Source organism: Neoarius graeffei, chromosome 11 (assembly GCF_027579695.1).
Source record: "Neoarius graeffei isolate fNeoGra1 chromosome 11, fNeoGra1.pri, whole genome shotgun sequence".
Classification (NCBI taxonomy): domain Eukaryota; kingdom Metazoa; phylum Chordata; class Actinopteri; order Siluriformes; family Ariidae; genus Neoarius; species Neoarius graeffei.
Genome location: NC_083579.1, coordinates 33,796,142 through 33,812,103, shown reverse-complemented (window position 1 = coordinate 33,812,103; position 15,962 = coordinate 33,796,142).

Genomic DNA, 15,962 nt, shown 5'->3' with positions numbered 1-15,962 from the left:
GGAAAACCTGGAGCACACACACACACACACAGACATACACAGACACATACACACACACACACACAGACAGACATACACACACACACAGACACACACACAGACACACACACACAGACACACATACACACACACACAGACACACACACACACACAGACACACACACACACACAGACACACACACACAGACACACACACACACAGACATACACACACACACACGCACACATACACACACACAGACACACACACATACACACACACAGACACACACATACACACACACACACACAGACATACACACACACAGACAGAGAAATATTTTTGTAAGTATAATAATAATCATTATTATTATGAACAGTAGTTATTGTAGTAGAAATACTATTATTATTATTATTATTAGCAGTAGTAGTAGAAATATTGGGCGGCACGGTGGTGTAGTGGTTAGCACTGTCGCCTCACAGCAAGAAGGTCCTGGGTTCGAGCCCCGTGGCTGGCGAGGGCCTTTCTGTGTGGAGTTTGCATGTTCTCCCCGTGTCCGCGTGGGTTTCCTCCGGGTGCTCCGGTTTCCCCCACAGTCCAAAGACATGCAGGTTAGGTTAACTGGTGACTCTAAATTGACCGTAGGTGTGAATGTGAGTGTGAATGGTTGTCTGTGTCTATGTGTCAGCCCTGTGATGACCTGGCGACTTGTCCAGGGTGTACCCCGCCTTTCGCCCGTAGTCAGCTGGGATAGGCTCCAGCGTGCCTGCGACCCTGTAGAAGGATAAAGCGGCTAGAGATAATGAGATGAGATGAGTAGAAATATTATTATTATTATTATTATGAACAGTAGTTATTGTAGTAGAAATACTATTATTATTATTATTATTATTATTGGCAGTAGTAGTAGAAATATTATTGTTGTTATTATTATTATGAACTTTAGTCATTGTAATAGAAATATTATTATTATTATTATTATTATTATGAACAGTAGTCATCGTAGTAGAAATATTATTATTATTACGATTATTATTATTATGAACAGTAGTCATTGTAGTAGAATTATTATTATTATTATTATTATTATTATTATTATTATGAACAGTGGTCATTGTAGTAGAAATAATAATAATAATAATAATAATAATAATAATATTATTATTATTATTATTATTAGCAGTCGTAGTAGAAATATTATTGTTATTATTATTATTATTATTATTATTATTATGAACAGTAGTCATCGTAGTAGAATGATTATTATTATTACGATTATTATGAACAGTAGTCATTGTAGTACAGCCCCAATTCCAAAAAAGTTGGGACAAAGTACAAATTGTAAATAAAAACGGAATGCAATAATTTACAAATTTCAAAAACTGATATTGTATTCACAATAGAACATAGACAACATATCAAATGTCGAAAGTGAGACATTTTGAAATTTCATGCCAAATATTGGCTCATTTGAAATTTCATGACAGCAACACATCTCAAACAAGTTGGGACAGGGGCAATAAGAGGCTGGAAAAGTTAAAGGTACAAAAAAGGAACAGCTGGAGGACCAAATTGCAACTCATTAGGTCAATTGGCAATAGGTCATTAACATGACTGGGTATAAAAAGAACATCTTGGAGTGGCAGCGGCTCTCAGAAGTAAAGATTGGAAGAGGATCCCCAATCCCCCTAATTCTGCGCCGACAAATAGTGGAGCAATATCAGAAAGGAGTTCGACAGTGTAAAATTACAAAGAGTTTGAACATGTCATCATCTACAGTGCATAATATCATCAAAAGATTCAGAGAATCTGGAAGAATCTCTGTGCGTAAGGGTCAAGGCCGGAAAACCATACTGGGTGCCCGTGATCTTCGGGCCCTTAGACGGCACTGCATCACATACAGGCATGCTTCTGTATTGGAAATCACAAAATGGGCTCAGGAATATTTCCAGAGAACATTATCTGTGAACACAATTCACCGTGCCATCCGCCGTTGCCAGCTAAAACTCTATAGTTCAAAGAAGAAGCCGTATCTAAACATGATCCAGAAGCGCAAACGTCTTCTCTGGGCCAAGGCTCATTTAAAATGGACTGTGGCAAAGTGGAAAACTGTTCTGTGGTCAGACGAATCAAAATTTTAAATTCTTTATGGAAATCAGGGACGCCGTGTCATTCGGACTAAAGAGGAGAAGGACAACCCAAGTTGTTATCAGCGCTCAGTTCAGAAGCCTGCATCTCTGATGGTATGGGGTTGCATTAGTGCGTGTGGCATGGGCAGCTTAAACATCTGGAAAGACACCATCAATGCTGAAAGGTATATCCAGGTTCTAGAGCAACATATGCTCCCATCCAGATGACGTCTCTTTCAGGGAAGACCTTGCATTTTCCAACATGACAATGCCAAACCACATACTGCATCAATTACAGCATCATGGCTGCGTAGAAGAAGGGTCCGGGTACTGAACTGGCCAGCCTGCAGTCCAGATCTTTCACCCATAGAAAACATTTGGTGCATCATAAAATGGAAGATACGACAAAAAAGACCTAAGACAGTTGAGCAACTAGAATCCTACATTAGACCAGAATGGGTTAACATTCCTATCCCTAAACTTGAGCAACTTGTCTCCTCAGTCCCCAGACGTTTACAGACTGTTGTAAAGAGAAAAGGGGATGTCTCACAGTGGTAAACATGGCCTTGTCCCAACTTTTTTGAGATGTGTTGTTGTCATGAAATTTAAAATCACCTAATTTTTCTCTTTAAATGATACATTTTCTCAGTTTAAACATTTGATATGTCATCTATGTTCTATTCTGAATAAAATATGGAATTTTGAAACTTCCACATCATTGCATTCCATTTTTATTTACAATTTGTACTTTGTCCCAACTTTTTTGGAATCGGGGTTATAGAAATATTATTATTATTATTATGAACAGTAGTCATCACAGTAGAATTATTATTATTATTATTATTATTATTATTATTATTATTATTATTATTATTATTATGAACAGTAGTCATTGTAGTAGAAATATTAGTTGTAGTAGTAGTCGTAAAATATCTTACTTTATATAATCCTGAAATTTTCAACATTGTCCTTTGTGTGTTCTAGATTTATATATTTATTTTATGATAGTAATAATTAATATATAAAGATTAAGCACAAAAGGCATTTTCAATCCTGAACTTTCTGATGCTTGATCGATTTATATATGTATTATCTCATCTCATCTCATCTCATTATCTCTAGCCACTTTATCCTGTTCTACAGGGTCGCGGGCAAGCTGGAGCCTATCCCAGCTGACTACGGGCGAAAGGCGGGGTACACCCTGGACAAGTCGCCAGGTCATCACAGGGCTATATGTATTATTATTATTATTATTATTATTATTATTAATGTATTGATGATTTTATATATATATATATATATATATATATAGTGTGTGTGTGTGTGTGTGTGTGTGTGTGTGTGTGTATACAGTGCTCAGCGTAAATGAGTACACCCCCTCTGAAAAGTTAATATCTCAATGAACACAAACAATTTCCAAAATGTTGACAAGACAAAGTTTAATATAACATCTGTTTAACTTGTAATGTGAAAGTAAGGTTAATAATATAACTTAGATTCACAGAGACGTCCAGGTCGTCCACGGAAGTTAACACCTCGACAGGAGCGTCTTCTGATGAGAAGGGTTGAAGAAAATCGGCATGCAAGTTCACTGCAGTTATCTAAAGAAGTAGAAAGCCAAACTGGGGTGACTATTTCCCGTGACACAATACGGCGTACACTGCAGAGGAATGGCATTCATGGATGCCGTCCACGAAAGAAGCCTCTCCTAAAGCCCAAGCACAAAAAAACCCACCTAGCCCACTCTATACTCTGGAGTGATGAGACCAAGAGCGTCGCAAAGACCTCACCAAAGTCCCAATCTCAGTCTCGCTCTTCTGACTTTATTGTACCATCCCCGTCTCCCCCTGAATGGATTTCCCTAAAAGTATGCAGAGATTGCTGCCAATGGCTGCACTCTCTTTTTCCAGCCCAAATCATTCGCGACAAGCAGTGTACCCAGTTCATTAAAAATCAACCAACAGACTGAACTGTGTTCGCCCAGGACTTTCAGCTGGCTACCAATCTTTTTCACCATCTAAAAAATACATGACATCTCCACTCCTTCCCCCTCCCAACCTCGTGGAATATACAGAGAGTCTTGTATGATGTGCTGTGGGTCCCTGCATTGGGTGTAGTTTTGAAAACAAGCTGGGACCCAGTATGCCTATCACATCACATCACATCACATTATCTCTAGCCGCTTTATCCTTCTACAGGGTCGCAGGCAAGCTGGAGCCTATCCCAGCTGACTACGGGCGAAAGGCGGGGTACACCCTGGACAAGTCGCCAGGTCATCACAGGGCTGACACATAGACACAGACAACCATTCACACTCACATTCACACCTACGGTCAATTTAGAGTCACCAGTTAACCTAACCTGCATGTCTTTGGACTGTGGGGGAAACCGGAGCACCCGGAGGAAACCCACGCGGACACGGGGAGAACATGCAAACTCCACACAGAAAGGCCCTCGCCGGCCCCGGGGCTCGAACCCAGGACCTTCTTGCTGTGAGGCGACAGCGCTAACCACTACACCACCGTGCCGCCCCAGTATGCCTATGCCATTCTCTATTCCTGTGTTGATAAGAAATAGAAAACATAGAGCATTTTTAACCCAGGGAGTAAACCAGTCTAGTCTCCTTCCTGTTTCAAAACAACATCAGCGTGCCCAAGCGGATATTACTTCTAGACTTTCTGTAAAGCTAGCTCTTCTGAACGTTAGATCACTTTCAAACAAGTCATTTTTAATTAATGATCTTATTTGCAAACACAATTTTGTTTTTTTGCTTCTAACTGAAACATGGCTGGATCAAGCAAAGAGTGCTACCACCCTTAATGAAGCAGCTCCCCCAAATTTTAATTTCATGAGTGCTACCCGACATGGGAAGGGTGGAGGGATCGCAAATATATTCAAAGCCTCTTTTCAATGTAAACAGTCCTCACTTGGTGATTTTACATCCTTTGAACACTTATGTGCACTTGTTACATGCTCTCCTAACATATTGTTATTAACTATTTACAGGCCTCCGAGACATTCAGCCAAAGTTTTTCTGGAAGAGTCTGGTGAATTGTTGTCAGTCATTTGCTTAGAGTTTGACTGTCTTATTATATCTGGGGATTTTAACTTGCATGTAGATAATCCTGAAAACACTTATGCCAGAGAACTACTTGCACTTATTGACAACTTCAACCTAGTACAACATGTACAGGGGCCGACCCACTCTCGTGGTCATACCCTTGACCTCGTTATCACAAAGGGTCTTACTGTTTCTATTATTGTTGTTGACCTGGCCTTATCTGATCATTTCTGTGTTTTCTCTGATGTTTCTATGTCCCCTCACATTCAGAACAGCTCAACGACTATGGGTAGGAGAGTCATAAACGACAACACGTGTTCTCTTTGAGCAAGCTCTCTCACGGATCTCAACTAAAATGTCAGACTCTGTAGACGACTTACTGGAAATTTTTAATTTAAATATGACCCAAATTATGGATGATATTGCTCCATTCAAAATCAAAAGAGTCAATGACAAGCAGAAAGCACCATGGAAGCAATACCCAGCTGTTAAACTGCTAAAGAGAGAATGTAGGAAGACTGAAAGAAAATGGCGCAAATCTAAACTTCACATCCAGAGCATTTTTTAAGGATTTTCCACGAGGAGACCAACTGGTCTGGGCAATACAATCACAGGCCCCAGAGTCCATGCGGCTGCACCGCTGCGGCATATTCTGTGATGCAAAATGGTTCACCAATCACCATATAGACAAACACACTACAGTGACTACACAGCTATCAAGAGCAATTACCAAGCACAAATGTTATGTCAAAGACACTCAGAGTTACACAGTAATGACATCGGATTCTGACATCAGCCATCTCAGTAACCAAATTTTAGTTTTATTTTTCTTAATCAACATGATCTTGTGTGTATATCTTATAACATAGATCTTCGTTTTCCTTGTTAAATGTGTACTTACATGGTACTTGGTTAATTAATTGCAACTGATTGAACCAAATGATAAGACATAACTTGGTTTAAAATTTGGTCTCCCAGTGAAGCTGGTTTGGCATTGACTAGGAGACCAAATCTGGCCACTGGGAGACCATTTGGTCTCCCAGTAACTATGTTAAAAAATGCTCTGTTCACATCCATTATCAAATCCATAAAGAGATGCTTTGTAAATATAATTATGAAATTGGTAACGCAAGACAGTCTTTCTTCTCCAACATCATCAACAGGAATATGAACAATGCCTGTGTGCTATTTTCAACAGTAGAGAAGCTAACTAATCCCCCACCACAATTAGCACCTGAACTTCTCTCAGTTAATAAATGCAATGAGTTTGCATCCTTCTTCAAAGGTAAAATTGATAAAATACGGCAGAATATTGCTCATAATATATCTCCGTTGCAAATAACTGAAAAGCTGCAATCACCAGTGACACAGACAGACAATTTCAACACAATGTCAGAATTTTGTTTGATTGATTACGAGACTCTTGAAAAAAAACTGTACAAAATCTCAGTTCTTCAACATCTGAATTGGACATTTTGCCCACCAACTTTTTTAAGTCTGTTCTTCACCTCATAATTACAGATGTGCTTCAGATCATAAATACATCCCTAGAGACTGGCATTTTTCCTGTGTCCCTGAAAAAAGCCGTTGTAAAGCCCCTATTTAAAAAGAATAATCTGGATGCTTCAGTATTGAACAACTACAGGCCAATATCAAATCTACCATTCATCGGGAAAATCCTTGAAAAAATTGTCTTCAATCAATTAACTGCCTTCTTGATATCAAACAACTGTTTTGATAACTTTCAGTCAGGATTTCGTGCCAATCACAGCACTGAAACAGCGCTGATTAAAGTTATAAATGACATACGTCTTAATACTGATGCAGGCAAAACATTGGTCCTGGTGTTACTGGACCTCAGTGCAGCTTTTGATACTGTTGATCACAATATACTGCTATATCGACTTGAACACTGGGTTGGGTTGACTGGTAAAGTTATCAATTGGTTAAAATCATACTTAAAAGATAGAAGCTTCTTTGTTACCATGGGAAATTGTACCTCAACATCAATGTCCTTGACCTGTGGTGTCCCCCAGGGGTCGATCCTTGGACCATTACTATTCAACCTTTATATGCTCCCACTTGGACAAATTATCAAGAACAACTCAATTTTGTATCGCTGCTATGCAGATGACACCCAAATTTATTTTGCTCTATCACCTAATGATTATGCCCCACCTTGAATGTCTCTACCAGTGTATCGACCAAATCAACAACTGGATGTCACAAAATTTTCTTCAGCTGAACACAGATAAAACAGAAGTAATTCTATTTGGGAAAAAAGATGAAAGACTCAGGATTACCAGTATTCTTGACACAAAGGGGATTAAAACAAAAGATATGGTTAAAAATCTTGGTGTTTTCATTGACAGCGAGCTAAACTTTGACAGTCACATGAAAGCAATCACTAAGTCGGCATTTTATTACCTAAAAAACATTTCCAAACTAAGAGGACTTAGGTCAAAAAATGATCTGGAAAAACTTATACATGCCTTCATCTCTAGTAGGGTTGATTACTGCAATGGCCTTTTCACAGGCCTGCCAAAAAAGACCATCAAACGACTTCAGCTGGTTCAAAATGCAGCGGCTAGGGTTCTCACACGAACAAAAAGAACAGAGCACATTACTCCAATTCTAAGGTCCCTACACTGGCTTCCAGTAAGCTACAGAATTGACTTTAAAGCATTGCTGCTGGTGGACAAATCTCTAAATGGTGCAGGGCCCAATTACCTCTCTGATATGTTGCAGCGGCCGAACCCAATCAGATCTACCAGATCGCAGCAGCAAAATTTACTGGTAAAACCTGTTGTTAAAACAAAGTGTGGTGAAGCAGCTTTTAGCTACTATGCAGTACAGCTATGGAACCAACTCCCAGAGGACATCAAAAATGCTCCTGCTGCTGGCAGCTTCAAATCTAGACTAAACACCAAGCTGTTTTCAGATGCTTTCTGCTAACTGATAAATACCATCATCTTTACATGTTTTAAACTTTACTTAACTTTTATTCCATTTTATTCTGCTGTTTTTTTACTGAACTTTTACTTCATTTTATTACTTTATTTCTACTATTGTTTAATTCTCATATTATTTTTATTTTGCTCTCTTCTTCCCCCTTTATTTTATGTAATTTTATTTTCTATTGTTTACTGTTTTGCCTTTACCTCCGTAAAGCACACTGAACTGCCACTGTGTATGAAATGCGCTATATAAATAAACTTGCCTTGCCTTGCCTTGCAAAGGTGAGGAATACAAAGAAAAATGCCTGGTGCCTACAGTGAAACATGGTGGTGGCAGTGTCCTTATGTGGGGCTGCATGAGTGCTGCTGGTGTCGGGGAGCTGCATTTCATTGATGGCATCATGAATTCACAGATGTATTGCTCTATACTGAAAGAGAAGATGCTACCATCACTCCGTGCCCTTGGTCATTGTGCACTTTTCCAACATGACTAAACACACATCTACTGTAGATTTCTGAAGAAGAACAGAGTGAAAGTGATTCAATGGCCAAGTACGTCTCCTGATCTGAACCCAATCGAACACCTATGGGGAATTCTGAAGAGACAAGTTGAGCATCACTCTCCATCCAGCATCCAGTCACTAAAAGAGGTCACTGTTGAAGAATGGAAAAAGATTGATGTTGCAAAATGTTGCCAACTTGTTCATTCCATGCCTAGAAGACTTGGTGCTGTCATTAAAAATCATGGAGGCCATACAAAGTACTAGATGTAGTAGTTTTTGTTGTGGGGTGTACTCATTTTTGCACCAACCTAATTTGAGTAAAACTGAAAAATGTGTAACCTAAGTTATATTATTAACCTTACTTTCACGTTATAAGTTAAACAGATGTTATATTAAACTTTGTCTTGTCAACATTTTGGAAATTGTTTGTGTCTCATCTCATTATCTCTAGCCGCTTTATCCTGTTCTACAGGGTCGCAGGCAAGCTGGAGCCTATCCCAGCTGACTACGGGCGAAAGGCGGGGTACACCCTGGACAAGTCGCCAGGTCATCACAGGGCTGACACATAGACACAGACAACCATTCACACTCACATTCACACCTACGCTCAATTTAGAGTCACCAGTTAACCTAACCTGCACGTCTTTGGACTGTGGGGGAAACCGGAGCACCCGGAGGAAACCCACATGGACACGGGGAGAACATGCAAACTCCACACAGAAAGGCCCTCACCGGCCACAGGGCTCGAACCCGGACCTTCTTGCTGTGAGGCGACAGCGCTAACCACTACACCACCGTGCCGCCCAGGGGCGTGTTTAGCCTATTTTTGGGGGTGCTCAAGCACCCCCAAAACGAGCTCAGCACCCCCTAGCTCAGCACCCTCAAAAACACAGCTTTTGGACGTAATTTTCAGAAATAAGTGCCCTTGCGCACTGCGCAATGAGTGTGTGTGTGTGTGTGTGTGTTCTTGAATTCACCTGTTACGTGATAGTTCTATGAGCAGTAAAATCCCTCTCCTCCTTGCGTCCCCTCTGATTGGGTTGCCTGTCCGCGCGAGTGCTTGCTACGACATGGTGGTTTTTTTAACTGGATTCCACGCCGATGAGGAACTCGAAGTAGCACCTGAGTATTACTGGCATAGCGAGATGTGAAGGTACGGACTGGAGTTACAATTGTTAAACACAACACAATAATATGCATAATGCAATATTGATGTTCCCTGGTCTATGAACAGAATGATAAAAACGACATTTATCATCCATATCGAGATACTTTTGTGCAGAGCTGTACAAGTGCTATGGTGCTAGACCACCGTGTGTTAGTCAATTTTATTTAATGTAACATAGCGTTTACTAATGTAAAATCATAATAATACACACTATTATTACACAATACACAACAACACATTAATTAACAATTACCACTGTTCAAAAATGAATAGCTCCAACATTACAAATGCAGTAGTAGGTCTTGTTAAAAATATAACGTAAATATTTGTGTCAGTGGTTGTAAATGTGTAGATATCATAGTTTATTGGGTCAGCTTCTGTTAAAACATTGCAGAATTGCTAGTCTAGTCTTCTTGTCTAGTTAAGTCTGTCTAAATGCGGAATAAACGTGGAAACACTGTCGTTCAAGCCAGGTGCCTCTATCAGCTCTGGGGGCTAAGCACCCCTAAAGATCAGATGCTAGAATCGCCCCGGTGCCGCCCATCGATTTATATATGTATTATTATTATTGTATTATTATATGTATTATTATTGTTGATTATATATATATATATATATATATATATATATATATATATATATATATATATATATATATATATATATATAGTGTGTGTGTGTGTGTGTGTGTGTGTGTGTGTATCCCAGCTTATTTGAAGAAAAAAAAAAGTAATGCATGAACTTTACAGTGTAAAAAGTATCTTTATTGATCTGGAAGATAATTCCATATCCATGTTTGTAGTGTTTTGTAATTTAACCCCGTTAAAGATCTGATGTTTCTCCAGGTATTACAAATAAATAAATAAAATAAAAAGGTCGGTTTCTTGCATGCTTAAACCCTGCAGAAATAAGGCTTGTGAAGAACGTACTTCACCATGACTTCATGTCCACTGCTGATAGATTCACTGATGGACAGAAAACTCTACAGCTGCATGTAATTAAAATGTACCGAATCGAACCGAACCGTTCCGAACCGAACCGTACTCTACTGTCTTGTAGTCTAGTTGTGTTTGGGTGAAAAATGGAACACTGGCGCCCTCTAGTGTGTGTTCGTGTTATGCTGATGATTACTTCTGTGCAGTGGAGAGGTGTTTGTGGTTTTCTGGAAGGTTTTCAGGTCCTCTGCAGTCTGACCCCCTCCTTCAGCACACTGCTGTTTGTTGATGTAGGAGATGATAACGCCTTTTCACCCAAACAACCCAAACCCTGATACACTCTTTTAAAATGTAAAGCTAGAATAAAATACTTTGTATTATATTTACAACACTGTTTTTAAGTTTTATTGATATATATATATATATATATATATATATATATATATATATATATATATATATATATATATATATATATATAATTTTATATATAAATTATTATTTTAGAAGAATAGTTATTTATATCTTATTCCGTTTTAAATAAGGTGGTTTTCCTGGAATAGTTCAATAAATTGAATTGTCCAAAAATAAATCCATGTAACACAAGTCGTTTATGTCTGTGTGTGTAGGTCAAGGTGGAGCCTACAGTATATGAGGTTGGAACACACCCTGAATGAAACACCAGTCCTGCAGATGAGGTAAACTTTTTTCTTTTCTTGTCTTTAAAAAAGAAAAGAAAAAAAACAAACAAAAAACAGCTTTATGTAAAATAAAGTCATTAATTAAATTGTTATTATTTTTAATCACTCAAATCAAATCAATTAAAATAATAAATGTTTGACCTTAACCTCAGTAACCAAAAGTAAACATTTTGGTGCTATTAGTTATTTTTGTTTAATAAATAAATAAATAAATAAATAAATAAAAAGCTAACTGAGTGTGTCAGTGGGAATTCCATCATTGTATCTCAATGGGAAAAAAAATTTAAAAGTATAACTTTTATAAAAACTATAAAGCTAACTCTGATTACCGTCTGTATTTCAAACAGTTCATGCTGAATAAATTCATGATTTCTAAGAGAATAATAATTACAAATATGCTGTAAATATTAAAATGACATAAACTGCTCTTTCTTGCTTTATCCTGTAATAAAAAATGTTTCACAGGATGACAAAAAAATAAAAAAAACCACTTCTGTGGCTTTCTAAACTAATTATCAAAAGAATGAATTGAATTTTGCTGTCTGACCTTTTCATTGAACAAAAACATGGATTTTCTCATCTGGTTGTATTTAAATCAGAAGACAGAAGATTTTCCCTCCGTTTTCATCATGACAAGCTGCTGAACATGAATGCATGTTGTGTGATGATGCATTAAAAGCTGTAATGCAGTATAACAACACACATAAGATTCCTGTTGAAATAAACTTCACACTCAAATGTGCCAAAGTGATGAGATTCTACTTTTCTTTTCAAAATGATCTCAACATTTCCTTTCCTCATGCTGATCGAGAGAGAGGGTCAGGATGATATTCAATAACCCAAAAATGTGAATATTTCTCAAACACACACACACACACACACACACACACACACACACTGTACAAGAGAATCTGTGGCTGTAATCAGGAACTGAACAGAGCTCTGACATGCTGTATTCATATTATAATGTATTGTAATGTGATGGGAAGGACAAGATGAAAAAATTTCCAAGTCAAAAGAGTAAAATGTGAATTCACCGTGTCGTACACCTACACAAATCACTTCTCAGTTCATGGGATTCATGAAGTGTCATTTCAAATGCAAAAGAACAATTCTTCATACACATTTGAGCCATAGTTCATATGATCGCATACATCATTTATTTCTCTGACTGCATAATAATAAGCACATCTCTTATACCTGAAAAATAAATAGAGAAATAAAAAGTAAATGAAAAAAACATGCTTGTCACCATGTGTGACCTTTAACAGTTTGTATCTTTAGTTAAGTTTGGTTTGTTATATTTATATCAGGTACTTAATTGGACCTAAACAGTTATTATACACTCTCAGAAATAAAGGTACTACACTGTAACTTTCCTTGTTTCTTTAATCGTGCCTTTTGGACTTTTACATTCTCAGAAATAAAGGTACAAAACTACTTTTTGATGTCACTCATATGTGGTAGCATCAATGGTACATCTTTGGACCTTGACTATGTACATATATACAACCCCGATTCCAAAAAAGTTGGGACAAAGTACAAATTGTAAATAAAAACGGAATGCAATAATTTACAAATCTCAGAAACTGATATTGTATTCACAATAGAACATAGACAACATATCAAATGTCGAAAGTGAGACATTTTGAAATTTCATGCCAAATATTGGCTCATTTGAAATTTCATGACAGCAACACATCTCAAAAAAGTTGGGACAGGGGCAATAAGAGGCTGGAAAAGTTAAAGGTACAAAAAAGGAACAGCTTTTTGAACCAAATTGCAACTCATTAGGTCAATTGGCAATAGGTCATTAACATGACTGGGTATAAAAAGAGCATCTTGGAGTGGCAGCGGCTCTCAGAAGTAAAGATGGGAAGAGGATCACCAATCCCCCTAATTCTGCGCCGACAAATAGTGGAGCAATATCAGAAAGGAGTTCGACAGTGTAAAATTGCAAAGAGTTTGAACATATCATCATCTACAGTGCATAATATCATCAAAAGATTCAGAGAATCTGGAAGAATCTCTGTGTGTAACGGTCAAGGCCGGAAAACCATACTGGGTGCCCGTGATCTTCGGGCCCTTAGACGGCACTGCATCACATACAGGCATGCTTCTGTATTGGAAATCACAAAATGGGCTCAGGAATATTTCCAGAGAACATTATCTGTGAACACAATTCACCGTGCCATCCGCCGTTGCCAGCTAAAACTCTATAGTTCAAAGAAGAAGCCGCATCTAAACATGATCCAGAAGCGCAGACGTCTTCTCTGGGCCAAGGCTCATTTAAAATGGACTGCGGCAAAGTGGAAAACTGTTCTGTGGTCAGACGAATCAAAATTTGAAGCTCTTTATGGAAATCAGGGACGCCGTGTCATTCGGACTGAAGAGGAGAAGGATGACCCAAGTTGTTATCAGCGCTCAGTTCAGAAGCCTGCATCTCTGATGGTATGGGGTTGCATTAGTGAGTGTGGCATGGGCAGCTTACACATCTGGAAAGACACCATCAATGCTGAAAGGTATATCCAGGTTCTAGAGCAACATATGATCCCATCCAGATGACGTCTCTTTCAGGGAAGACCTTGCATTTTCCAACATGACAATGCCAAACCACATACTGCATCAATTACAGCATCATGGCTGCGTAGAAGAAGGGTCCGGGTACTGAACTGGCCAGCCTGCAGTCCAGATCTTTCACCCATAGAAAACATTTGGCGCATCATAAAACGGAAGATATGACAAAAAAGACCTAAGACAGTTGAGCAACTAGAATCCTACATTAGACAAGAATGGGTTAACATTGCTATCCCTAAACTTGAGCAACTTGTCTCCTCAGTCCCCAGACGTTTACAGACTGTTGTAAAGAGAAAAGGGGATGTCTCACAGTGGTAAACATGGCCTTGTCCCAACTTTTTTGAGATGTGTTGTTGTCATGAAATTTAAAATCACCTAATTTTTCTCTTTAAATGATACATTTTCTCAGTTTAAACATTTGATATGTCATCTATGTTCTATTCTGAATAAAATATGGAATTTTGAAACTTCCACATCATTGCATTCCGTTTTTATTTACAATTTGTACTTTGTCCCAACTTTTTTGGAATCGGGGTTGTACAGTAGTGTGCAAAAGTCTTAGGCACATGTCGACCAAAAATGGCTTCAAAATAATGAAATGAAATGTTTCAAAATTTAAAAAATACTATAAACAGCAGTAAGCCATAATAAATGAAACAAAGTCAATATTTGGTGTGAGACGACCCTTTGCTTTAAAAAAAATAGTCTCAGGTACAGTGAGTGCAGTTTTATGCGGAAATGAGCTGTAGGTTTTACTGAGCATCTTACAGAACCAGCCACAGTTCTTCTGGACACTGTGACGGTCACACTCGCTTCGTAATTTTGCACCCAAACCCAGCAGCCTTCATTATGTTTTCTTTTTTAATCTGAAAAGTGCTCTCTTATGGAATACGCTTCTCAGATACAAACTTTTTTTTTCTGTAGCATTTAATTTTGTGCTGAAAAACAAACATTTGGACTCTAAAATGTTTTTGGACTGACTCAATAATGTAGAAGTCATAAAATAAAACTATATAACAAAGTCTCATCTCATCTCATTATCTGTAGCCGCTTTATCCTGTTCTACAGGGTCGCAGGCAAGCTGGAGCCTATCCCAGCTGACTACGGGCGAAAGGCGGGGTACACCCTGGACAAGTCGCCAGGTCATCACAGGGCTGACACATAGACACAGACAACCATTCACACTCACATTCACACCTACGCTCAATTTAGAGTCACCAGTTAGCCTAACCTGCATGTCTTTGGACTGTGGGGGAAACCGGAGCACCCGGAGGAAACCCACGCGGACACGGGGAGAACATGCAAACTCCGCACAGAAAGGCCCTCGCCGGCCCCGGGGCTCGAACCCAGGACCTTCTTGCTGTGAGGCGACAGCGCTAACCACTACACCACCGTGCCACCCTATTATTATTATTATATTTTCTTATTTTAAATTCTAACTTTTACCTAAAAGCCAAGTAAAAGTATAAACACACAATTCCCTCCATAGTTATTGGCATCCCTTGTAAAGATTAGCAAAAAAGGGTTCGAAATAATCCACCTTTTGGTGAAGTCGCTTCATCTCTCACTAAAAAATTAGAAAAATCCAACCTTTAACTGAAATAAATTTATTCAGAGAAAAACAATTATGTACCTTAAATAATTTATAGCTACACGACACCCACATTTCCAGGTGAAAAGGTACCAAATACAGTATAAGGGTACCACCCCCACCCTAGCAATGAGTCCCCTTTTCTCTGAGAGTGTAACATCTAACTGATTCAGCAGCAACTATGTTCCAAATTAGCATTTGTAAAAGTAACGGTAATTCATGGCAATATAAATGTCGCATATTTTTCCGTATAAGATGTTTATACATTAATCTCAGAACATTTCAGTGGGCTACAGTGAAAAAAGCAAGCTTCAAACTAATCAGCATGATTTTCTAAGATCAGTGACATATTCTGTGTTA